General features: G+C 38.1%; 1 protein-coding gene across 2 annotated transcripts in view; it reads left to right on the top strand.

The window, feature by feature from the left end:
* tspan9a (tetraspanin 9a) overlaps nucleotides 1-27,043 on the top strand; it is a 158,498-nt gene that overhangs the window by 19,626 nt on the left and 111,829 nt on the right. Inside the window, exon 1 of one of the 2 annotated variants that reach the window (XM_056766019.1) lies at nucleotides 909-991. The exons of the other annotated variant lie outside the window; for it this stretch is intronic. The gene's annotated coding sequence lies outside the window, so the exon portion shown is untranslated. Of the gene's footprint in view, nucleotides 1-908; nucleotides 992-27,043 lie in introns of those variants that run through there. 2 annotated transcript variants of the gene reach the window in all.

Here is a 27,043-nt window from a genome sequence, read left to right as displayed (position 1 = left end):
ACCTCTGTAGTCTCTTGATTTGGAAGTGAATGAACAACAAGGGTCCATGGGCATCATGTAGGGTTGAGACTGTGCTGTAACTCAACACTCAACACTGTTTTGTTTTTAACATGGATTGAATTTGATGTTTAACAAAACTAAGAATGTTTGTGACTGACCTTTCAATAGTGTTTGCGTTATAAAGTCATAACCCACAGTTTGCCTTTTTTGTATATTGAAGGAATAATTCCCTTAAAGATATTTTGAAGAACATTGGTGACAAACAACATCGGACCCCATTGACTTCCATTGTCTGGACACAAAACATTGAGACATTTTTCAAAATATCTTCTTTTGTGTTCCACAGAAAAAGGTGTCGGTTTGGAATGACATGAGGGTGAATTAATGATGACAGATTTGTATTTTTTGGGGGGTGACCGAGGTATTTTTTAACATCTGCTTACTGCCTACCATTAAGTAGCTATTACTTTATAAATTAAAGCCTTTTTTCTCATGTCCAGTAATATAAAAAAGAGAAGGGACATACTAAAAGGGGCCGCAGCACATGCCAAGTAAAGAACAGAGAAACACTTTGGCATTTCCAAAGTGAAACCACGACTAATAATAAACCTTACATCCTCCGAAACAACATTTATCTTTGGAGTTTTTGCCAGAATACATTTTCCAGCTCAAAACGCACTACTGATCCGTGAAGATGAATCTCTTGGGGAAATTAAAATCTTGTTCGTATTTCCCCCAGAAATTCTCTACTTTTTGCAACCTAGGTGAAGGCCATAATAATTCTCAAGTCTAAACTTTCAAGGGCTGATTCTTTACCCCCAAAACTTTAATTCAAGGTTGTCTCTCACATTTTGCAGAGTTACAGAACTGCAGCAGCGGTGCTCTTCTGGGCCACTGCGCTTGTTTTTCGCGCCTGGAGCCGCGGGGCCCATTTCTCCTAATCTCAGTTCTATATTTGGCTGAGAGTACAAGATGATGCGCTTCTATCAGGGTGAGTCAGAGGAGTTTGATCACAATATCTGATGCCCTGTACGCTCTAGTATGTTTATCGTACAGAGGTAATGGAAACCTGCTGAATGTTGTCTGGTTTGTTTCTCGGTGGAAAAGTGTTTATTAAATACATTAGGACAGAATGTTGTGATGCTGCTTATTGTGGGTATAGCTGTTTTGCATGTAGGAAATGAAACTCCAGAGCATGTGTCCGATGACCAGGCTCGAATTATCCAGGGCGTGTGGATGTCCCATTCCCTGGTGGTTCCTATGACTCAAAAGCTGTTTTTTCCGGCCTCTCATTGACCTTCTGCATAGACATTATCATCTTGTCTGAATCTGGGCCAAACGCAGTGTCAGTGTTGACTCAGGCTGGATTTAGTCTTTGACCTTAGTCAGATTCGGCTGCAGAGGGGGGTCAGGGGGTGGGCTAAACTGAACTGCCTTGCATGAATGGCAATCTTCCTGCATCATTCGCAAGAGATATGCTGATAGGAATGATTTCTAATAAATGCAATCATATTTAAAGATCTTGTTAAAAGCCTGTTACACTCACAGATAAAATTGATCCTTTGTCTAAGAAAACCTCCTGATTCACTTTTGCTCTTTATACTGAACGCTTGTGCTTATGATACGTGATTTCAAAAAGCAGACATTTGTGTTCGTTGTTTCCTTGTGGTGAGCGTCATCTAGTGGTAGCTAATGTTAATTCTCTATAATCTTACATTTTTTGCCTTGGGTTTACAGCTTTGTAGAGTCCGTTCTATTGACATATTAAGATATATACTTGTTTTTAAAAGGAGATTTACTATGGTGTTTCAATACAATATGCATAGTATGAAGTGACTGCCTTTTTAATGCTAGGCTTAAATTTACATTGTTATTTACCCGTGCATTTTATTAGTAGGAAAACATGAGATAACAAAATCATCGAGTTTCAAGAATCATCATCTTAATATGGTTTAATAATCTGTTGTATATTGCTCTTTGTCCAATACTTAACTCTAGGCCTAGACAAATAATGGATTGCCAATACTTTCACGAGACTGACCAAGGTTCACCCAAAAATTAAAGTTCTTTTATCATTCGCTCATTCTGATGTCTTTCCAATCCTGTATGACTGACTTCTCTCTGCAGAACACAGAACAATACATTTTAAAGAACGTTGGCAAACTAAACAACTTTGGATCAAATTGACTTCCATTGTTCGTACACCAAACACATTTCGTTAAATATCTTCTTTTGTGTTCCACGGAAGAAAGAAAGTCATATAGGTTTTAAACAAGGGTGAATAAATAATGTATTTTTTGGTGAAATATTTCTTTAAGTATTAATCTTATCATATCAGCAGTCTAAAATCATTTTCTGTGATTTTTGCAAAGGAGGTACTTCATTTATGATTTACTTATAAACAGTTATAATACAGTTCTTTGTTATCAGTTAAAGGGATAGTTAACCCCATAATAAAAATTTGATCATCATTCTATCTATCTATCCATCCATCCATCCATCTTTGTATTAGTATATCAAGTTATTGTAAAGATTAAGAAAGCTATTCCTTAATTTAAGTTAATTTCTCACTGGGTATGTGTGATGTCTATAGTGAAGATATCATCTAGCCGAGACTCTACAGCACGCAAAAAAATCAATACCGCTCAAATTGAAATCTGTCCTTAGCTCTGCTGTTGCAGCAGAGGTAATTGGAAACTTCGGGCAGCACATTTGATATTTGTGCGCAGACAAAGAACTCCCCACGGCATTTTATTTATATCATATCATAGAATGGATGGCGTACCTCAGACAAAATCGATGTGATTGGTTGATTACACTGAAGACAAATGATCAGCTTTGCTTGGCACTCTCTGGTCACTCTGATCCGCGGCCACTAGAGGTCAGCAGACAGTTTTACTCTGAGGAATGTATATTGGTGAATATTTTGCCAGCTAGAATACAATTTATGTTATGCCAAATGATTTCAGTCGAAAATTAAAAGCTAGGGCATCATACCTGTTTATGTTTTCCCTTCTACCATCTGTTTTACAAGCTGTTTCCACGTTTGCAGGGTTCTTATTCATTACGCTTGGAGCCTTGGTTGTCATGATATCAGACTTTTGGTAGTCGATAACCGTAACCAGTATAATTACATAAAACTTTTAAAGGGATAGTTCACTCGACAACAACAAAAAAACGGTCATCATGTACTAACCAACTTAACAGAATCTAATAGAAATTGTAGTTTCATTTTAAATTGACATTATAAAAGGTCATGCTCCACTAGAGCCCTTTTTGCCCCTTCCATGTGGTCTTCTTATTTCCATTGGTCTCAGTATCTGTATTTGGTATGTGTTCCGGATATCTGCATTGAACACGTGGTTAATACATAAATCCGGTCAAGAGGTTCTTGCTCTTATGACCAGCACTGACTAAGAGTAACAGAATCTCAACGTGATGCGCTGGGATGCTTAAACGGAGTAAATATAGCCACAGCGGGCCGGGCTAGAGGCCCGTGTTGCCCCTGACCATCCAAAGATTGAGAGAGAGGACAAACTACTGCTATGCCGATGTTAATCTTGTATCTTTATACGTTGAGGCAGGATGTATCGTGTTGCTGAGCATCTATATTCTGTCCGTCCTAACCCGAGCAACAATAATACCCATCCTCGTCTCTGAAGCACTTTTCACTGTATATCAAGCTCGGTTTCCTATATCATTAGTTACAGTATTTATTCGAGCATGCTGCAGTGCGGTCATCTCTGGTCTTAGCAGACCTCGTCCTAGTGTCTATACTTCATCTAGGCAATTCACTATGTACCCTGACGCTTTTATGGGTCGCATTGGTTAATAAAATCCTGATGCTCCTAAATTGGTCTGGAATTGAGGCCACCCAGCGTCTTCAGGCTGCATTACCTCAAGCAGAAGGTCAAGCCTCATGTCTAACCGCGGACGGGCTTGACGGATTGATTTGCGTGCTGCGGGTTATAGCTATGTTGATGATGCCACTGTAAGTCTATTATTATCAACGCTGGGCAGATCACCGTTCCTTTTATGGTCTCATTAAATGTGTTGAGTCTTTATCGTCGCGTGTCAAGGTGACTTGGGGGAAGAGTTGTATTTTCACACATCTTGCACATCATTTGTGAATGTAAAGTTTTGGTGTCATATCTGCTGATCTGTATTTTCTTTGTTCTTTGCAGCTTTATCTTTGCGAGTGTGTTTGTTGAAGAGTTATGACAAGCACATGTCCGTTTATCAACTCTCTTGTCATCTTCTGTAATTGAAAGACACGTTAAGATATATTTATTAGTTCAATAAGATGAAGTTGGTAAACGGTATTCTGTTTGGTTATTGGAAGCACGGATGCTTCCAGATTTTAACGGACTTATTGCTTTTATTGTAACAGATAACGATAACTTATTATCATTACACTGTACTCTGACATTCTCGATTCTGATTGGTCAGTTGTAGCATTGTTTGATCGACTGTAACCGTAAAGTGACTATTAAACTTTAGAATTTTTTGTTTGCCCCATCAGAATTTTCTTCAAAAATGTCTTGCGTTAAGTTGTTAACATTAATGGGATCTTAAAGCAATATTTCTTTGGCAAAAATTTGTTTAATATTTAAATATGCGATCTGTAGCTTCTTGGTTAAAGAGTAAATATTTTGTAATTTTTAAATCTGATGAACACAGAGAAAGATATTTGGACTAATGCTTGTCCAAATGCTTCTTGCCCACCATTGACTACCACAGTAGGAAATATTGCAATGGTAGAGAACATTTCATTGTTTCAAAAGAGATGGCGATAGACAATCAAACTTTAATTTCAGTAGGCAGCAAAGCTCATATCAGGATTTAGTTTAACCATCCCTGTGGTTAAACCGGTTTATGATTCTGAACAGCTGGACATTATCTCTTGCATGGCTCGTGATGATCATACTATTCTTTATTTCAGCATTAGGTTTATATGCTGCACACCTGCTCACATCTGTCCGTTTTAAGATTTAATTCGCATTCTCTTGATTTATTGTGCTTTAGTCTTCATGAGAAATAAAAACCTCCATGTTGCTGTGGATCAGTTGACCTGGGTCAGTAGTATGAATCTTTCCCACGTGGGGGTTTTCATGCGATCTTATTCTGCGGTTGCATTTTTTCGAGCGTGCGCATATGGAGCCTGCGATTTGTGCCTTATCGTTTGCGTCGCAGCATGAAGGTAACTGCATAACTGAGATCAAGTTGCATGTAATGCCAGTCTTTGAAATGATGAAAGACGCCCATAAAGTTGGAATCTTGTTGCCACAGAAATCCGTCACAGATGTTGGCCGAGGCTTGATTTAATACCCTTGTGAAAATTCTTCGTACCCTCGCAGGGTCAGTTTCTGCAAACTGACCATGCGGTTTTGAAAAGAATCAGGAATTCCTTTAGAGGCATTTAGCACCTTCTTTAACTTTCTACAGTATGGCCAATGATATGGTCTCACCTTTTTAACTCCTCTTGTGCATGACTTTAAAGACATTAGTAATAATAGAACAATAGTTTAATAAAGATTATTAATTCATTTGAATTTAATGAGGTCAGTCTGTGTAGTTTGTTTGTTGAATTTTTCGAAGCAGATAAAATCTTTACCTTTAAGTTACTAGTTGCATTTATTGTGAATACAATTGAACAGAATACTAAAGAATATAATTAAGTTCAGAAAAACAATTAAAAAGCTTTTCAGCAGGCATTCAAAAATACAAAAGGAAAAACTTGAACAAAAACTAAATGTACACGATATTTACAGATATTAAAATAAATGATGTACAAGAGTCAGCATAATTACAAAAATACAATGTATGTCTGTCTTTACATTTAATGATCCTTATTAAAAGCTTCTTTTCTTTTTGCTCACTGTTAAGAAAGAAACAACATAATATACAAAATTAACATAAGCAATATAGTTTTTCAGCATGTATTAATCTTTAAATTTTAATGCTAATAATCATAATCTAATATTCATTACAACTTGATTTTAAATGTGTTAGTAAATGCTGAAATGAAAATGAATCCGGAATAATGAATGCTGTAACACTATTGTTTATTGTTTGTACATGTTAGCTAATGCATCTTAGCAAGTACGGGACTGAAGTTGTTACCCTGCTTTTCATATGCAATTATTCAGATGATTATCTTAAACCATATCGCCCCCTTCAATGGCATATGTTTAAGTAGCTTTTTGTGTAGCTAATTATTTCAATAATTATAACGATAATTATCTAATTGTTTTATCAGTGGCTTTAAGTACTGTCGCTTGGCAAGCTATAGCTTCAAACTAGCTTTGCACATCTGGCATTCAACTCTTAGTATAAAATTCTCTTGAGAGGGTTTGGTTATGTTCGAGAATATCTATGATATCTATCATTGTCAGTTATGCAACTTTTATTTAGATGACACTAAGAAACTTTAATCTTTTTCTCAGAGTATAGTTTATTTAACTAAATCCAACATAAAGGATCTTCTGGTGACATTTGAGTTTTGGAAACAAAGGGCAGGTCAGTAACTGATACTGGACATCCAAGAGCTTAGGAGTTGCCTTGGTGACAGAAAGGTAAGAATGTAATCTCTGGCGTTTATCACTCAGCAAAGAACATCAAATGCTTAGGAGTTTTATATCTTCTGATCTGAACATTGTGTCATTTGTACCGTACAGTTCAAGGTTTCACTAAGCCTACAATATGTTTTTGTGCTTTTAGAAGCTTTTGTGTTTTTAAACTGTAACCTAGCACAGGGGTGTCGTGGTATTGTGGTTGACTCCACACTTTTCATCAGACTAGTTTGTAGCAGAGGATGCGATTAATGATAAAACTGTCACTTTTGAAATATACTGTATAGGTGGCGCGTGTGGTTTGGTTTGGAGAAGTTTTGCTCATAGGTGCGCTGATCTCTCATGACCTTCATTGTCTTTTCTCTAGTGCACCTGCTCCTCGTTCTGTAGCCTCTCCATCCATAACAGCCTAGACATGTATTCACTTTCTCTGTGTGACGTCCTGGCCAAAGTGTTGGGCTTTTTTATAACCATACTTCCCCAGACAACAGTCCTGTATTACTGTAGAGAGCCAGCACTCTGTGGGTGGCCAGTCGGACCTGACAATACACTTCTCCATTGATAATCTTCATGGACAGCGGGGGATATGAGGCCGTGCCATTGGGAGTTATAGTGAAACACTTCGACTGTGTGTGTGAATATGTAATTGTTTCAGTCACAACCTGGCCGCTCGCCCATCCTGGCAGGAAGCTGTCATGTCACTTACATTCACAAATTATTATTTCCAATCTAGATTTCACCATATAATAATGGGGTTGGAATTTTCAATGGTTTTTATGTATATACATACATGGTGATTTAATTCAGCTTCCTTTTTTGTGCAAGGTTGGGTCTGAGTCTTTGCCTCTTTATAAAGAACTCTCTGGTGCCTGCTTTGAAAAGCCCATTTTCTTTTAAAGGAATTGTAATATACTGCAAATCCAGCAGAAGAACATTTCAACTCGCTTTGAAAGATTGACGGCCATCTCCGTGCACTTTGCTCGCCTAATTCACTCGATCACTTTTTCTTAATGGTGTCCTGGGCTGTCGCTTTAATGCTGGAGACTTCTGAGGGTATTGCGGACAAGAACCGATAAGCCGAAAATCTTGTTTGAATTGTGAATCTTGCAGTTTAAAGGAACATTCCACGTTTTTCGGAAATATGATCATTTTCCAATTCCCCACGAGTTTATAAGTTGAGTTTTATCGTTTTGGAATGTATTCCGGGTCTGGCAATAGCACTTTTAGCATAGCTTAGCATAGATCATTGAATCCAATAAGACCAGTAGCATTGCGTTCAAAAATTACCAAAGAGTTTTAAAGTATTTAATACTTGACTCTTATGTAGTTATATCGTGTACTAAGGCAGGTTGAAAATGAAAGTTGCGATTTTCTAGGCCGATTTGATAAGGAACTATACTCCTATTCCGCCGTGATAATCAAGGAAGTTTGCTGCTGTAGCATGGCCTGCAATGGCCGCAGTGTTATCACGGAGCGCCTGAAATAGTCCCAAGCTAGGTAACTTGTCCATGTTCACTGAAGTTCACCTATTTTTTTTTTTTTACATGCGCTGCATGATAACAGTGCGCCGGCTGCGGCCATGTTAAGGCAGAAAACTTCCTTGATTATTACGGTTTGTTTCGGAACCTGGTGCGTTTTGTCTCTTGGTTCGGTTCGTTTTGTGAACACTGCAATAGCCCTAGGATCCCTAAAACAATCGCTCCGAGACCGCCTGAACAAGCTTGGTCTCAGCCCGATTGCAAACGAACTCTGGAGCGTTTCGCTAGACGTTTGAAAACCATCCGACCCAACGGACCAAGGAACCAGACTGTATCACAATGTATGATGGGTAATTACGTAAAGTTGCGTGGAGCAAAAGGGATTGTTTTGCTAAGGGCTCCCAAAATGAACCCTGGGCTCAGTGAAGTGAAGTGTTTGATTTGAAATTTGGTCAATTTTGGACATTGCCGAACAGCTCTCCAGAACTCCAAAACACAGAAATTTATAGTGTGTTTAGTGAGCCCTTTAAACAAAGGGGATTGAATCGGTTGGTTGAACAGTGCCGCGTGAATGCAATGAAACTTAGTAACAGAAGTAACCAAACAAGCCACAAAAATGCAGTGTAGCTGCTGTCTGTCCTTCCTGACGGATGACATCTTTGAGCGGAATCCCGGAAAATAAACAGATGCGCTATGACCAATCGAAGGAGAGATAACTCGCACGTGACTCTTATAAACAAATTTGGTCTAATATTGCCTTATGAATGTGAACCGAACTACACTAAATTGTCATATTGTAGCGATGTATTCCCCGGTTTCGGACCGTAGCAATCGATCCAAAGGAGTGAAAATGTCCTAAAAGTGTGAATAGCAGTCAGTCTGAACTTTTTTGCTTCTTTTGGACGATGTCTTTCTTTGCACAGTGAACAAAAACATGAGCATCTAAACGTTGTTTGGTCACAAAAAAATGAAGATGCAATACTAACAGAACGTGAAGTCTTAATAGGGCATTCACTCAGAAGAACCACAACGCTGCTAAATATTATGATGTGTTGCTTAGAGCTGAGTCACACCCCTCTCTAAATTGAAAGTGTTAAAATAGGCACCGTGATTCACAACATTAACAATTTCTTGCTCATCAGCCACCCCGCATTTTTACATACCCCCCTCCCATGGATCTCAACCCCTTCCCATCCTTTGCAAGGCTCAAAATGGAAACTAGACGCTTCGGGGACTCAACCTCAAGTTCAGATGCCCCAGTCTGGGACACGCCTTCAGGCCAGACCAAATTGTTACTCTATTGATCAAAGCCAGGTTAGGGTCTGTCCCCATTGGCCTGTCCTGGCGTAGCCTTTGTGTGTGTGTGTGTGTGTGTTAGAGAGGGAAATTTTAGCTGCCATTTGCTAAACAGGAATCTCACCAAGGCCGAGTCGACTTACAACCTGCTGTAAGAGTTGTGAATGGGATAAAGGAAACCAGAAGGTCACTCGACTGTATCTGTGTATGCGATTGTACAAAAGGAAGAGTCGAACATGGAGAATAAGAAATTCTTTAGCCTGGCGCTTTGTGTTGTCCTCTAAACTGGAAGTAAGTGTTAGAGGCTCATCCAGCCAAAAAAAAAAATCTGTCATCATTTACTCACCATGAAGTGAATTGGTACCACCATTGTTCGGTTACCATTCTTCAAAATATCTTCCTTTTTTTCTGCCGGAAATCGAGTGTCATACAGGTAAATGTTGACAGAATTCTTTTGGGTGAACTATTAATGTTTTCTCTGTTGTTTCAGTTGCTTGAATAAAAGTATCTACTAAATGAATAAATGAACTCCTCTTACCCCCCCAGCAAGTAACAATTCCTTCTCTTTCAATTGATTCTCTCTGTCCTCCTAACCGGCTTTGCCTCCAGATTCATCAGGCTTTCTTCCATTAAAGCATTGGAGGGATGTTGTAAGACACTGCCATGCATCTATCTGGGCTTTGAGTATTAATGCTTGTTTTCTCTTTGTGGCAATCTCTCAGAGTCACTAACAACCTGATGGACCAATGTTCTCAGTGTGCACCAAATACATCCCAGGGGACCGGATGGCTTTGTCAGACACTCAGAGCTTAAGGTTCAAGGGTTGTTACTGGCTGTTTTACTGTCTGCAGCACTCTGTGAAAGGACTTAAAAAGTATGCTGGAGAATCAAGCTTATGGCCACAGGGCAGGTGGAATGCCATGGGATCCTAGCCTTCAGCCCCACAGGGCAACTAATAAACTGTGTCCAAGACAGTTAAATGCATGCTGTCCTGGGAGAGTGCATTACACGGTCATGGTGACTGTAAGTCCTGATGCTCAGTATTTATTTAAATTAGAGTTTTACCTTTAGATTTATGGATAAGTCAGACAGTTTTATCCAAATCAAATTATGGTGAAAGGTCCAGTGAGTGTATGAAACATAGCAGCATCCCTCCACCCTTTCGAAGATCTACGGTGGCTCTCACAGGACAAAGTTGTTGTCACGTTTTCACTTCTTTGTCGAAGGAGATCTGTATTTACGAAACGCGCTCTGTAGAGCTGTTTGTCCGGTTTGGGGCTACTGTAGAAACAAAATGGCGAATTACATGCAATGGGACCTGCCGTGTATGCAGATAGAAATTGCTCATTCCAAGGTTTTAAAATCATAACGCTTTATTATGTAAGGTCTTTATACACCTCGGAAGACATTTCTGTCAATAGAGCCTTCCAAATCTTACACCTTCATCCAAATTCATTCAATCCCTAGGAATGAAACCCATGTTTTATTGTTTGTTATTGCCTTATTTTCCTGTTGGATTTGCAGGAATGCTTAATGCACAATACACAGCTGATCCCTATTTCATGTTGCTAAACTACTAAAGCATGCCACTTTCCAAGGCCATGGGTTCAGCTCCCAGGAAACACACAGAGTGCAAAAATGTTGCCAAAAGGGTCTGCCAACTGTGCGAATGTAAATGGAGTACCCTGGTACTTAGAAGTGACAGCATTGATCGATTCTGTAATCATAACAAAGTATTTTTTTTTTTTAGTGATGGATTATTATATTTTGTATAGTGTCAAGGGATAGTGACTGTAAATGGGGAAACTCAGCACACAAAATAAAAATTAGAAGAAGACGCAGGGAAATCAGTCTTGTGGTGCTATAGACACAATGCAACCGATGGAAGGAAACGCACGCACTGATAAAATATGAAACGTGAACGTCTCTTTGCATAAAGCCTCAGCCTCAGCCAAATGCATAAATGTATATGATAAATGCTGACTCGAGTGACAGTCCTTTTAATCTAGTCCTTATTCACGCATGTTGTGTTTTTTTTGTGGCACTCATGTCCTTGCACACAACGATCACGCTACCAAACTGGGAAGATTGAAACGCAGGGAACGAGGAGCCAAAGAGCGGCTATTTATAGTCCACGTCTCGCAGCCCTGGAGCACTATGTCAGAGGAATATAAACCTATTAATCTTTTTTCTCTGCTCATTTAACTCATAGTTCTGTGTACATCCCCCCCTCACTCATTCCTGGAACGTTTTAAATAACCATGAGTGTGATGTGTATGTAAAGTCGTATATGGGAACACAACACTTCACATCCATAGTTGGGCAATTTCACAACCGGGTGTATATATTATGTCCTCTCAGCACGAACTTCATGATCGTCGAATGCATAAACTGACACGTTTTTGTTGTTTTCGTGAAGATCTTTCATTTAACCTTGTTCAGCTAATCTTAAGAGTACATTGGTATAAGTAGCACTCAAGGGATGCAGTGGGACACAACAGAAATTTTTATATCTTGTAAAGTATGGTGCTTCACAATTGGGTCAAATGTCAGTTCTGTGATATCCCAAAAAGGACGTTGGGAAAACCAAGCCTCAATGAACGTGGAGAGGCTTAGGCGGTGATGTCATCTCGCCCTGTGCATGATATGCTCGATCAGGACTCTTGGAAGGCGTTGACAGGTCATCCTGTAGTTATGCCATGCTCGCTGCCTGCTGCGCAGTGCTTCGGCATGCGTCTAAGCCAGATCAGAGGGCTAACTGTCCCGGGCTTGTTGGGTGCGGGGTGGATGGGAATCACAGCTGCACACACTTGAAAATCTACTCGGAATTTCAGCAGCCCTTCGACCATTTACATTCGCTATCATTTTGCCAGCGCTGGGAATCTTGGCTAAGTTGCCGGTCAGGTGCCAGCGATTGCACAGGGATTAGGAAGGAAATTCCTCGTAAACGGGACGGATGGTCAGATTGTGGATGATGTTGGCTGGTTTGTGCCATTGTGTGGCTGTTGCAGTTTCAGGGCCAGTTATCTCTTTGTAACTTACCTGGTGGCAAATTAACTGTATATGCATTTTAAATTCAAATGATTAAGGCTTTAATATTAGTCAATGAGGTCTTTACATTTGGATGCCGACGAATAATAAAATAATTAAAAAAATTAAAAGGAACGCAAAATCGCCCCTTAAAGGTTTGATTTAAAGGTTTTGGGTTAGCTGTAAAGTTGGGCTGTTCTAGTTATTACAATATTTTTTCTTTTATTGTAGATTTTTATATTTTTCTGTTTTCATGTTAATTGTAGTTTCATTTTTTGATTATTTTATTTATTTATAATTTCAGTACAGGTGTATTTTATTTTTGTTGTGTTATTTTATTGCGCTTTTATTTTTCATATTGCTATACAGGTTTATTTTAATTCTAATGTTATTATTATTATTATTTTTTCACGTAATATCGATGATGTAACTTTTCCGGTTTATTGCTAAGCAAACATTTCTAATTTTCGTTTCAACAGAAATTGAATGGTTTTGGTTTAGTCAACTATAATAACCCTAGTCGTTCTCCATTATTTTCTGATAAACGACTTCTCTGCTCCAATCAGTTTTCAGAAACCACACAGAACAAAATTTAAGTGATAATATCAAATTAAATGAAGAATTTAATGATAAAATTAACTTTATCATTAATGCATTGACTTTAACAGCTCTAACTTATTGATGCGATTAAAAATTGCAAACTGTGTGTTATTACCAGGGTCGAACGGTTTGCTACCAGCTTGCCTTGCCTAGAGCCAAATGTAAATTGCTGGAGAGTGCTGTTATCATGATATTAAAAATGATCTTGAAATCAATATTTACCATTTCATAAAATAACATGGCCTCACAAATGTTATGTAATATGTCAATTCGTTAAAATTAGTTTTTCTATTTGAGAAAGCTTCATATCAAGGTGATGGCCAAGTGAAGTGCAGATATTTTTACTGTGTCCCGGCTTCCTATCCATATCTGAAATACATCAACGATAAGGTGACTGGCTGCTTTGTGTGTAAATTATAAAGCAGACGTCGGATACAAGGACCACCTGCCCTCTGTTGCCCTCAACTCACTGCCGGGTTACTCTTAATAAAGATTATATCCAGATAACCCTGTGTTGCCTACGGATGTTGGGTGCCATCTTCTCTACGACAATAAAAAGCTAATAACAGATAATCACCTCCAACCCGCTGGAGGCCGTACGCCCTTATATGTCGTGTTTTCCTGAACTATCGAGTTTGCGGTGAGCAGCAGAGGATTTTCAATCAGCCCACCATCTGTTGCTCAGGTGCTCATGAGAGCAGCTTTTTATTTGGACTGTTTTTCAAAAACAAAATGAGACTGATGGGTTGTTTACCAAAAGAGATATGAAGGTGGTTGTTCGGTCTGTCGGTTTGTTATGTCTGCTCTTCTCTTAAAGCGGTTTTGTTCGATTTTTTTCCTTTTCAAATCGCTCTTTTTTTTCAAAAATAGCATCAAAAGAAACAAACGGAAGGATTGCGAAAAATCAATGAGCCCTGAAATGATTTTTCGCTTAATTCAGCCATTAAAAAAAGACTTTTCCTCAGCGATTTAACTTTTCAGTCCTTTGTTCATTGTTTTGTTATTTATTTCTTCCAATAAAGAAAAAAAATCCACAAGCTCACCCCCTCAAACCGGTAATTGCTTCTCATACATAAAGCCTCATTCCCGGTTTAATGTTGCGCTGCGTCCTCAGCCCGCGTCCTCTCTGCAACGGTAGACGACCCTCTGCTAGCATTATCTCAACGGACAAAGTCGTCATTACATCCTTGCAGCTGCGCCGACGTCACTCATAATGCACACCGGGTTTATTCTCATCTTCTGTTTTCCACAGATTTGAGTCCCCATAGTAGTAAAACTGTACAAGAGCAGAAATTTGCATAGTCCATTAGGAGCAGCACTGAATGACAGAGCAACCGCACTGGTTAATGGAAAACATTCTATTGCAAATGAATATTTTATGGGGAGGAAGCTGTTGACATGCTGTGGCGATGTTGTGTTGCTCTGGTGTGTTGCGCATGACTGTGGAGAGGGATTTTCGGCTGAGAACTGTTTCGGCAATGACCCCTGTCTGAAATGTTGATGTCGCACCGTAGGACTGTTACTTGATCTCGGTGTGTGATCAAACTTTACACCTTGAGGGGGTCCTTAATCCCTTATGAAGTCTCCGTTGATGTTTACTTGGCTTTTGTATGTGTGAAGTGCCAAATTTTGATTTTGCAAACACAATCGTACATGCATAAGTGAAATCATACATGGGAATTTATTGTTCAATATATAGACGGTTATATCGGAAACGCGCCTGCCCCGAAGTTCGCTTATATTTTATTTTATTTATATTCATATTAATTTATATTCATAATTTATTGTTTGATAACTGTATAAATATATATTTCTATTATATATTAGAAATATATTATATATTATATTAGGGACTCTATTCTTTGCCGATGTGTACCGGAAGTTAAGTTTGGGCCACAAAAGCGCACATGTTCAGTAACGTTCAGTGTTGAGTAAGTTACTCTGAAAAAGTAATTAATTACTTGTTACGTATCACATATTCGTTAGCGTTATTAGATTACTGTAAAAATGACTCTATCCAAAAGGTATTTATTACTGATCACTTATTAGTTTCTATATCCTATATCAACCTTGATTAGTTTACTGATTCAAGGATAGACATGAAACGACTATTATTTCCTTCAAATAAAATTTAAAACTACATTAAGTACTCTTATGAACTAAGTAAAGTATTATAAATGTGAGAAAGATATATTAATGCATACAAAGTCAGAACATTAACAGTAGAAACATTTTCAAATGTATACTTTATCTTGTATGCTGCTAAGGATAAAAGCATCAGATGGTGTGTGATGCAGATCTGTTAACATTTCTTATTTGAGCCATTTTTGCAATGACTTCTAACTAACTGACGTCAAAGTAATTTTTTTTAAACCTAGCAAAATAACCACAAGTATATCTATGTGGAAAGATGTGTTCATGTTCCACTTATGTCCAGAAAGTGCCTCATTACTGTTATGCACTATATACTGTAATATATACAATACTGTTTCAGCAGCATTATTTAAAAGCCAACCAATTAATTTTTGTGAAATCGTGTGTTTTTGCTTGAACTTGTGCTTATACTATCAGAAAATGAAATTGGTTGGCTATTTCGTGATGTCTTGCACTAATAAGATATTGCACAGACATACTGCATGCAAGTGTACTGTAACTAAGGTGTCCAAAGACTTTTTATTTTAGGCCAGTTTACTGTATCATCTTATTTAGAAACACTGGAGTGGTTAAAACTTGGTAGTTTGTTATTTTGAGATATTCAATGAAGCCGTCTCCTCTAATCATGTCTTAAATTTCTCAGCAGAGAGATTTTGGGCCATTACTAAAGTAGCATGTCTGCAGCAAACCTATCTTTCTCATCGCAGTCATGGCAACATGAAGCCTTCAAACGTGATTCTGCGATAACATTAGATGTCTCTCAAAATAAAAGCTTTCGCAGTGAAGTTTTTGACAGACGTTTTATTTAAAGGGGCGTTAACACACTAATAGGGATTTGCCGTGACAAAGCAACCCCATTTCATTCAATTTCAGTTATAGTTGGTGATTAAAGGTGACACGAGTGCACCGTTGGTGGTCCCCGTCAGTGATGAAATTTAAGCAGCATGTGTGTGCGTATACAGTATGAATATTTATATAAATATAAATAGACAGCATTTTAATTTGCATTAGGTACAGTAGCAGCCAGTCTTAATTAATTTAATTGAATTCATTGTAATTATTTGGTCTAGCAGTTAAAGTGATAGTTCACCCAAAATTAAAATTCTGTCATCATTTGTTCACCTCATTTCAGTCGAAACTCTTTTTTTCATGTGGAGCACATAAGAAGATATTTTGAGAAAGGTCTCGGTGGATTTGTGTCTATGCAATGGAAGTTAAGAAGGCACAGTCTTGTTTGGTTACCAACATTTTTTCTAAATATCTTTTGTGTTATATAGAAAGAAGAAAGTCATTCAAGTTTGGAATGACATGAGACTGCTTGTATGAACTATTCATAAAGTTTTTTTTTGATCATAGGTGATTTATCCCCTAAAACTCAATTCCAGGGGGAATATATTGTAACACTTCGGCTTTGGCTTGTAAATGTTGAGTTTACAGACTAACACAGATAGTTTTCATTTCAGGTCATTCCAGGTTTTGTTTATTTTAACAACTGTTTCATCATTGTCTCTTTAAAACCCCTGTCAGTCCCAGCGGTCTGAGTAACTCTTGATTCCTCCGACAAGAATTCCTTAAGCATGGCATCATGGCTCTAAACCTGTGTCCTTCATTCGCTTCCTGAATGTGGAGCCAGAAGGAGAAGCTCCGAGCGTCCTGAGTGCAAGGAGTGAATGCAGCTGTTTGGGATTTGGGTGTAGTAGGGTTCCCTATGGAGCAGGATTAGCTGGAGAAACAACCTTAGAGGCCCTATGGAGATTACACCACACTCGCTAGATCGAGCTACGGCATTGATGGATGAGAAAGTGTGTGCTGATGTATGTGTGTGTGTGTGTACGTCCATGCAGGGGAAAGACTGCATACATGTAGATGGACTAATGAGAACAGCTGTTGACCCCTGAGCTTGACTTCAGGGGGGTGAGCTACATGCAACTTCAGGCTGAAGCGTGTGATTATGAACCGAGAATGTACTGTACATGTGTGTAGACCTGGAGAAATGGTGGGTTCAAGCTTGTATAAGACACAGTGTGGCGTATGTCATAGTAATGATACAGTAATGATACAGTACATGTCACGGTGCACTAATTTTTGCTACAAATTTAACCCCATAATGTATAATAATCCAGAGATTTTTGCTTTATGTATGTTCTTTAAAGATGATTCACGCTAGAAAAAAGGCTAAAGTCAAATTTTGTGTAAAATTGTTTTTCTTTTATTTATTATCTGTGGATACACAAGGTATTTGTTAGTAGACAGTAGAAAAAATTGGAAAAATCAAAGTATGTCGATAGAGACAGTTTTTTTAGCGGCAATAATATAAATGTTATGTTGCCCAAACTTAACTTCTGATAGACCTCCGCAAGGTATCAATAACTGTTGATTTTTAATTTAATTTAATACAATTAATACACAAAAAATATTATTATAAGTTAATATTAATATAAAAAATATATATATATTATGACTTTAATACAGACCCGAAGTTAACTTCAGGCCAGTGCGTGTATCCGACGAAACCATCTATATGTCTCAATGTCTGAAATAACTTTGTAGACAAAAAATGTAATTGTGCCAACATCATAATTTCTTTCATTAGAAAGTTTTTATTAAACAAATATTTTGTATATATTATTATTCAATATGCTGTATGTAATAGCAAATATACAGTCCCCACTGATAATAAATAAACCACAGCGATTAACAACCTACAGTCTCTACAAAACATATTTCTCTCAATTTGAACTGCAGGGTCATTTCTTACGTTGCACGCTATATACCGTCATACCGTCCAGTCCTAGCATGTACCCTGGAGGTCGTATTAAGAGCCTCATTGTTAGCATGGATTCCATTTAGATCATCCTCTATAGGGTTTGGACAGATTCTGGCTCAAGGAGCTTTTCACAGCATAATCAATGAGTCTTACTCATCTACATCAATAGAGCGCTGCACATATCACTTACAGATGTGCTAAGCCGACCCGTCTTCTCCTTTGCAGTTTTAACCCGTATCAGATTTGTTAGAACCAGATGCAAGCCCTGTTGAGAGCTGTCCCTAAGTGCCCTTCTGTACCCACATACCTGCTCGCGGGGGGCTTGTAGGGCTCTTTGACAAGGACAGCTGCTGGCATCCACTGTCAACTAAGCCAATAGACGGCACTAAGGTCCAGCATGCCCAACATCTTAGGGTTTTGAAATGATAAGTTCACCAAAAAATGCATGATAACACTTTACATTAAGGTACCCTTTATGAAGCATTTATTAATGTGTTCATCAATGATTAAAATGTCATTTAAAAATGTATTATAAAGCAGTTATAACTGCATGAATAAAAGGGGGTTATCGCGAAATACCTGTCAAATGGTGAGCAGGTACAAGAAAAACAACATAACACCCAAGAGTGTCCAGTCTTACAGCCTATATTGCAAATAACATCAAGATAATAGTGAATCTGCTTTCAAGTAAAAAAAATAAAGAATAAATACATTTATTACAAACGGCTCACTATTGGACAAGTATCTTGTTAGAATCCTTCTTTTTGTTCATGCAGTTATAACTGCTTCATAATGCATTTGTAAATGACTTATCATTACTGAACACATTTATAAATGCTTTATAAAGGGTACATATATATTATGTATATAATTATAGCGTCTTTATTGAAATTATATGAAGTGATCAACAAGCATAAATGAAAGTATTAAGTCATTGTTTTACCCTGAGTTGATACTAGCTGCTGTTTCTTTCACAAACTCTCTGAAATTTGCTAAATAGAGCCAGGGTGGACTTGGGTAACAAGCTAGGGTGACAAATGACTTAAATTTAGATATTCTTCACACAAAACTATCATATTGCTTTAAAAAAAGACTCTTATGCACCATTTTATATTCCTCGGGTTCTTTTGCTTAGAAATGGTTGACACTACAACATAGTAGCTGAAGGTATTGCACCCATTTAACATTTTGTTTTAAGAGCCGGGATTGTTACAAACGTTCTCTCTTTCTCTGTCTCACTACACTCCTCTATCCATTGGCCAAAATGACAAGACTTTAAAATCTATTTTATTCATTTCTTGAACAATGCAGGTAAATATTGACATGCTTTCTTCTCATCCTTTCCAGTAAGATCAGACATCAGTCCCTAGTGAAAAGGTCACATCGGTCATGGTTTCGTACCCTTGGGGCTATAATATTCCTCTCAGTGATGAGTGGTTTCAGTTAGCGGAGAATATAGTCTTCCACGCCCCCACACGCATCTCTTCTCCCGCATCGAGCATGTGCTGTTAATATTTAAAGAGACAGAAAGCCAGAGTTCTGCAGACGGTTAGAATAACATTGAATCTGAGTAATGATGTTCTCGCTGCGCACTCGTGTTTATTGTCTTTAGATCAGCGTTGATTGAGTGGGTTTACATAGCGACATCGACTATTAGCTGGGTGGTACAACAAGGTGAATTTCATTTACTCTAATTGCAGAGAGTGCCTCTTTACGGTTTTTATTTACTTCAATTTGCTTTTTCTTTCATGTTTGAACCTCTTACTTTATAAATGTTGAAGGTCTTGTTCGGTACCACGGAACAAACACGGTCTGTTTTGATTGCCTTTTGTGTGTTAAATTAGGAAATTTCACTCAGCTGGAACATTCAAGTGCAAGAAAATCGTTCCTGACACTCAGAAGGTTAAGCATTGCATTAGCAGCGTACAAGTTGGGGATTTGATTCCATCCCACATACTGTTCAGTGCAAATTTTATAAAAAAAAATCTGTTGGATTAACATAAAAAATATGTGGTACGTATTAAAGTTTTGTTTAATCGGCATATTTGGCAATCTATAGAGTGAACGTTCCCCTAAAAATGAAAATTCTGTGATAATTTACTCACCCTCTATAGAAACCTTTACGACTTTTTCTTTCGCAGAACACAGAAGATGATATTTGAAGACAATTGGTAACCAGTGTTTCCCACAGGACTTTGACAGTCTTGTGGCGCTGGTGACGTCACAAACTAATTAGCATATTACATTAACTGCTGCTATATAAATGCAAATTCACAATACAGTACATCTACATTAAAGAGCGGCTTTATGCTGATTGCCCTTTCACGACAATGTGTTGATCTATTATGAACGCTTCTTTGATTTTAAATGCAAGTGACAGTTTAATACACTTCATGGGGGCTAACAACACACGTGGAAGAGAGGCTGAAGGCTCACGCACACACATGGAGCTCATGGGAAGTGCATGCGAACATGGTGTACGAGGACGCGCGCAAGGCCATGCACCACTCACACCAAACAATTTAGGAAAGAGAGAAGACTCCGAAGCACTGTTTAACCACTAGATAATAGATCACAGATACAGTCAGTATCACGGATGGATCAAAAATACGAAATGTGACGCAAAAAACACATGGGCGGCCATTAATATACCTGGGCAGACTGCCCATGTAAATGCATTGTATGGAAAGGCTGGTAACTGAACAGCACTGGACATCATTCTCTTCTATTGTATGGACACATAACCAGTGCAAGTGAATGGGGTCCAGTTAACAACATTTTTATAAATATCTTCTTTTGTGTTCTGAGAAAGAAAGAGAGAGAGAGAGAGAGAGGTCTGAAATGACAAAAGGGTGAGTAAATGATGACAATTTTCATTTTTGGGTGAACTATCACTTTAAGTTGCCCAATGAATGTTTTACGCACACAATAATAGTTAAAGTTCTCAACTCATATGTATGTGGTTAATGTGAAAAATGTTAATTAATCTTTTCTGTGACATTAAGTTATTTGCAAATATGATTCATATTTTCTCAGAACTCAATACATACAGTATTTATCTCGATATATTTCTGGTATAAAGAATAATTTAAGCTGTGTAAAATAAATAATATGTGGGATGTTGTAAGGACAACATATTCTTTAATTGGCTATAAAAGTAATGTTGGATGTAAAAATCTGAACAGAAACATGTTGAGTTCAAATTTATTTGTACTGTAGCAACTCTCATTACATCTTTACGAAGACCATACAAAGCCCACTGAGAGAAATAAAATGAATTGTAATGAGAAAAACTCACTATAAAAATAAATATAATTTTTTTTGGAAAGTATGCATGCAACAACAAAGAAGGGTTTACACTTTCCTTGAAGCATGTATGTATAATGCATTATAAAGAGTTATTAAGGGGTAAAATGCATTATAAATCTTCATAGTGTGTGTTGTAATGCATTATGTGTAGTTGTGAAGAATTATAACCAATTTAAAATGTGTAGTGTAACAATGAATTGCTAAGTGTTATAATGTATAAACTGTAATAACGATTATTTATAAGACATTACAATGCATTAAAAGGTGCTTTAAAACTACTTTTAAAATGCATTATACATACATGCTTCAAGGAAAGTGTTACCAAAAGAAGAGATAAACACTGAAACTTTTTATTTCTCTAGAGATTTTCTGGGGACCCCGTGGAATCTTATGGGGGTCCCCGGATCCCAGTTTGAAACCCCCGGTCTAAGCAAAAACACCACACTTCTAAACAATAGTAATCATGACATCCCAAAATGATATCTTCTCAGATTTTAAGAATGTTATGTCACATTAACAAAAAATATGACTTGAGAACTTTTAGCTTGAACACACACTCACCTAAAGGATTATTAGGAACACCTGTTCAATTTCTCATTAATGCAATTATGGTGGTGGTGTAATGGTGTGGGGGATGTTTTCTTGGCACACTTTAGGCCCTTTAGTGCCAATTGGGCATCGTTTAAATGCCACGGCCTACCTGAGCATTGTTTCTGACCATGTCCATCCCTTTATGACCACCATGTACCCATCTTCTGATGGCTACTTCCAGCAGGATAATGCACCATGTCACAAAGCTCGAATCATTTCAAATTGGTTTCTTGAACATTACAATGAGTTCACTGTACTAAAATGGCCCCACAGTCACCAGATCTCAACCCAATAGAGCATCTTTGGGATGTGGTGGAACGGGAGCTTCGTGCATCCCACAAATCTCCATCAACTGCAAGATGCTATCCTATCAATATGGGCCAACATATCTAAAGAATGCTTTCAGCACCTTGTTGAATCAATGCCACGTAGAATTAAGGCAGTTCTGAAGGCGAAAGGGGGTCAAACACAGTATTAGTATGGTGTTCCTAATAATCATTTAGGTGAGTGTAGATAAATTATGCTGAGTAAACATGAGTAAAATTACTCAAGTATCATCGCTGTCCTTCTGGAATCTTGGATGTCAAATCCAAATGAAATGGAAAAAAAAAACTGTACTTTTTAACGATTAAATACCGTGTTGTCAAAGTTGACAAGCACTTTTTAATACTGTATTGGTTAAATATTTACAAAACCGAGGGACAAACATAAAATATGTCTAAGTTGTATCTCCATGATTTTTTCAGTGCATACGTGTCAGCTGTCACTAAATTAATTAAAAATTAATTAATTAATTCAAGAGATTTACAATGCATTGAAGGACCTAAGTATTTGTTTTACTTGTGTCTTGCATGGAAATCAAACCCGACGCAGTACAACCTGAGAGGGAGAATGCAGATTTGGCAGTGCCGATGAAAAACTGAATTTGAGCAATGTTCAGTCAGCTGCATTGAAAACAGATTGTTGATTATGGAAGCAAATAAGAGACATAATGTTTTGAAATTTAACAGCCTATGAATACTTGATTTTGAATTATTTTACTTTGGAAACCATGTATCTGAATTTATTTGTTTCGAATTTACCTCTATGAAATTTAAATATGAAAATTCTTGATTTCCAATTTAAAAACCTGAATTGAATGCTCACAAATTCAGATACAAAAAAAATCAACTTACAGAATTTCAGATAAAATACATTCAGATTGATCAAATTTGATTGCTCTTATTCAGATCTCAAATTTCAAGTTAATACTTTTCAAAGAAAACATATGTCTAATTCGACTCAAATTCAGATCGAAAAATTCAAGTTAAATATTCACATAGTAACATCCGGGCTACCCAGGATAGGAAAAACAGTTGAGCCCAGAGCCCGTCTGCAATTGAACCGAACCATTGAACCGAACCAATGAACCAACCAAGAAGAGGCCAAGGCACGGATTTTAAACCTGTTAAGAAGATGACTTCTAGGGAAAACGAAGGCGCTCCGGTAAGTTTGCTGTTTATGTACAATCAGACTCTACAGAACAAAAGTATGTTGTTGCTAATTCTTTTTTGGAACTATTATTATTATTATTTTTCGAAGTCGGTTCGGTTCAATGGTTCGGTTCAATTGCAGACGGGCTCTGGGCTCAACTGTTTTTCCTATCCTGGGTAGCCCGGATGTCACCATGTGAATATTTAACTTGAATTTTTTGATCTGAATTTGAGCGGTCGAATTAGACATATGTTTTGTTTGAAAAATATTTACTTGAAATTTGAGATCTGAATAAGAAGCAATCAAATTTGATCAACCTGAATGTATTTTATCTGAAATTCTGTAAGTTGATTTTTTTTGTATCTGAATTTGTGAGCATTAAATTCAGGTTTTTAAATTGGAAATCAGGAATTTTCATATTTAAATTTCATAGAGGTAAATTTGAAACAAATAAATTCAGATACATGGTTTCCAAAGTAAAATAATTCAAAATCAAGTATTCAAGTATTCAAAATATTAAAACATTATGTCTCTTATTTGCTTCCATAGTTGATACCCATATAGTTCAGGGTGAGGGTGAATAATTGAAAATCCTTCAAAGCATCTTTCCCTTAAAGTTGTGCATGTGGCTGTCTCATGCTAAATGATCAAGTAACCGGCGAGATGTTCCTCATCGAAGCGGGAAATAGGATGCGGAGGTTGCGCTGTTGTAACTCACACTTCAGAACGAGAGGGTTGGCCCAAGCAATGCGTGTAGAAAATTGAGGGTTTAAATCAGCTTGTACACATCTTCTGCGCTGCGCCCCTCATCTTAGTTGTGTTGTGGAGAGCTATCATTAACTCAATTCACTCACTCTGCCTGCTTTATTGCTCTCACTTTATCTTAAGCGTGTTGTGAGTTCTCAACTGAGTGTCTGTGTGTGTGTGCCATTTCCGTTTGGTCTATCTTTTAACTTATTGATGTCCTGAAGGTGACACATGCATACACATGTGCATATATGTGCTGTATATACATGGATACATGTATATAGGGAAGGGTGACCATACGTGCCATATTTCCTGGACGTGTCCTGGCCAGGATTTCTATAGCTGCTGCGTGTCAATTGGAAGGTTGCTTCCTCCGGAGGTCTTATTTGTCGGGATCATACGTCACCGCGGTTGTCGCATTTGAGGTAGAAACACAGATTATAAAATAAACAAATATTTCTCTTTAGACGTAATCATTGTAGTTTAATTCTAACCTTGAAATGAAACTGTTGCTTTCCTGAAATAATAAACCCCAAAGACTTATGTGCCTGACAAATGCGACCTCATAGAAATCCTGGCCAGGGAAAATGGCTGGTATGTAAAATTGCACCCTAATATATGGCACGGAAACTGCCACTTTAACTGTATGCCGTGCTGTTTATTCAATTATTTGAGACAGCAGAATCTGTTCTTTCTTGGCTCAAACCCGTTTCACGTGTATGCATTAAACAACATTTGCAAATATTTTACGTGAAACAGGATATTTACCTGTAAAATTATTGGGCTTTTAACCATTCTGATTTGGGTGGGACCTTTGAGGCTAGGGTATTGAATAGTATTGTTTTTACCTTCTAATGTGGCTTTGTGTATGCCAGTAAGAAAGAAAAGTTATTTCCGAGGTGAAGAATGTTATTACATTTTGATGAAATATTATGACAATGTTCTTCAGAATGGTATGCACTGATGAATGATGCACTGTTAGACAAGGGAGATTTATAAGGAAAGTAAATGGGCTCAGTTTTGATTGATGTCTTTTAATCTGACCTGAGGAAGAATTTTGTACATGTTCTTTCATACCTTTTGTTGTATATCTCTGCCCTTAACTCATATTGATGAAAGTTAAGCGCTGGGTTATTTCAACCCAAATGCTGGTATGTTTCCACTGGTGGTTGGATAAAGACAACCCACAATTTGGAGTTTAAAATAACCCAGCGTTGGGTGTTTTCTGAGCAACATTTACCCAACATGGGTCAAAAACTACCCAGCGTTTTCTAGAGTGTAATAATGTTATCAATTATTTATGTCTTTCCACTCCTATTTTTTCCCACCATGCATGCACAGGATTATGGGATATCAGAGGCAAAGATGATGCATCTTCACTTTAATGGCGATATACGTTTTCACCTTCCAAACTGGAAAACTGAATTTTTGAGCATTCTGATAAAGCCGATAAGATACTAGGAATGGCGATATAACGAAGGTTCATGACAGGCATTAACAGTTTCCACTAAATTAGGAAACCATTTCGCTTTAAGAGATATACCAGTCCTGCCCCAAAGCGTCATAAATCACATAATTCTACGATTAGCGCTGAAACCCATAACCTATCTTCCCATACAGCCACATAATGCTGACATGATTTATTAGGATTCTCAAACGTATCTTTAAATCATCTCCCGCTGATTCCCTAAACTCTATTAATAGTCCGACACCCTATAGATAGTCACGCGTCTCTCGATCCGTCCTCGTATGAGGATCACGCTCTGATATTTGACGACATGGCTGCATTGCTCATAATGCTTCTGCTAGCGTAGCGCACTGTAAAAATAGTGCATGTGATCTAACAGGATCTCTCGGGAGCTTCTTAACCGCAAAGCCAAAGTGTGTGAGTGTGTGTGGGGGGGTTTAGAGGTGATCTAGTTGAATGCCTGCAGGTCGGGCACATCAGCAAACGTGTCAAAACGGGGTGGCTAAAATATTAAGGAGGCCAGATAACTTGCAGCAGTGCATGAAAGCAAAGCGATGGACTGGCTAGGGATGCATGCATGTTTTGTTTGTTTCTTGAGCCGTTGGGCTAGAAAAGGTCCTGCCAGTGAACTGCAAGAAACAGAAACATGGTATTGCCATGGTCTGTTCGGACATCTTCCATGGTAACACCAATGGTGCTATTCAAAGTGCCCAAATGTTGCAGTATTCCAATAAGACGTGTTCCATTTTTCTCATTCCTTCATATTATTGGCTTATTTTCCCATCGGTGTGCCAGTGCACTCCATACAATACTATTTTGAAAGCAAGCTATGAGCTATCACCATTGTGCCTTTGAACAAGCACTTAACCCCAGGCTGCTCCGGGGACACGCTGTAAAAAGAGTTTGCTGTACTGACTTGGAAAAATTGCCTGCACACACGTTTCCTGTACGCACAAACCTTTAAAGACCAGTCTGATGCCCGGCTATCTTATCTGGATGTTCTTCAGCGGTATTCTGATGCTCGCATGTACTGTATATCTATCTGCTTGTATGCGTGTTCAGCTGACGGATCAGCATATTGACAGTGGAGGTCACTTAAATATCACCATCCCCACGTTGTGCTCCTCGTTCCGGCCAGACCACAGGCATGCGGCGCAGCTCCGGCCGCAGTGCAGGGAGGTCGCATGTAACTCAACCCGGTGAGGCAGATACTGCAACCAAACAAGGCCTTCAAACCGAGGCGGCGGGATCCTCTATTTGCATTTAAATTTCCCTTAAGCATTTGGTCTGATGGCTGAATTTGATCTAGGGGGACCACCAGGCTCTGCTTAATTGGGTATTGATTGACTGCGTTCGGTAGGGTAGACAATGAATTACCGCCTGGAAAAATGGCAGAGGGGCCTGGGACACAAAGATGGGCGGAAATACTCATTCACTCGGCATTTATTTATACAGCCGGGTTATTAATGATGCAAGAGGGAATGCCTGATTGGGCTAAAGATTCCTAAGATCTGTTTATTTGGGAAAGTCAAGATGCAGAGGCTTGTATGGCCGCGGT

The sequence above is a fragment of the Triplophysa dalaica genome, chromosome 14 (genome assembly GCF_015846415.1).
Source record: "Triplophysa dalaica isolate WHDGS20190420 chromosome 14, ASM1584641v1, whole genome shotgun sequence".
NCBI classification, from domain to species: Eukaryota; Metazoa; Chordata; class Actinopteri; order Cypriniformes; family Nemacheilidae; genus Triplophysa; species Triplophysa dalaica.
This window is presented reverse-complemented; position numbering and strand designations above follow the sequence as displayed.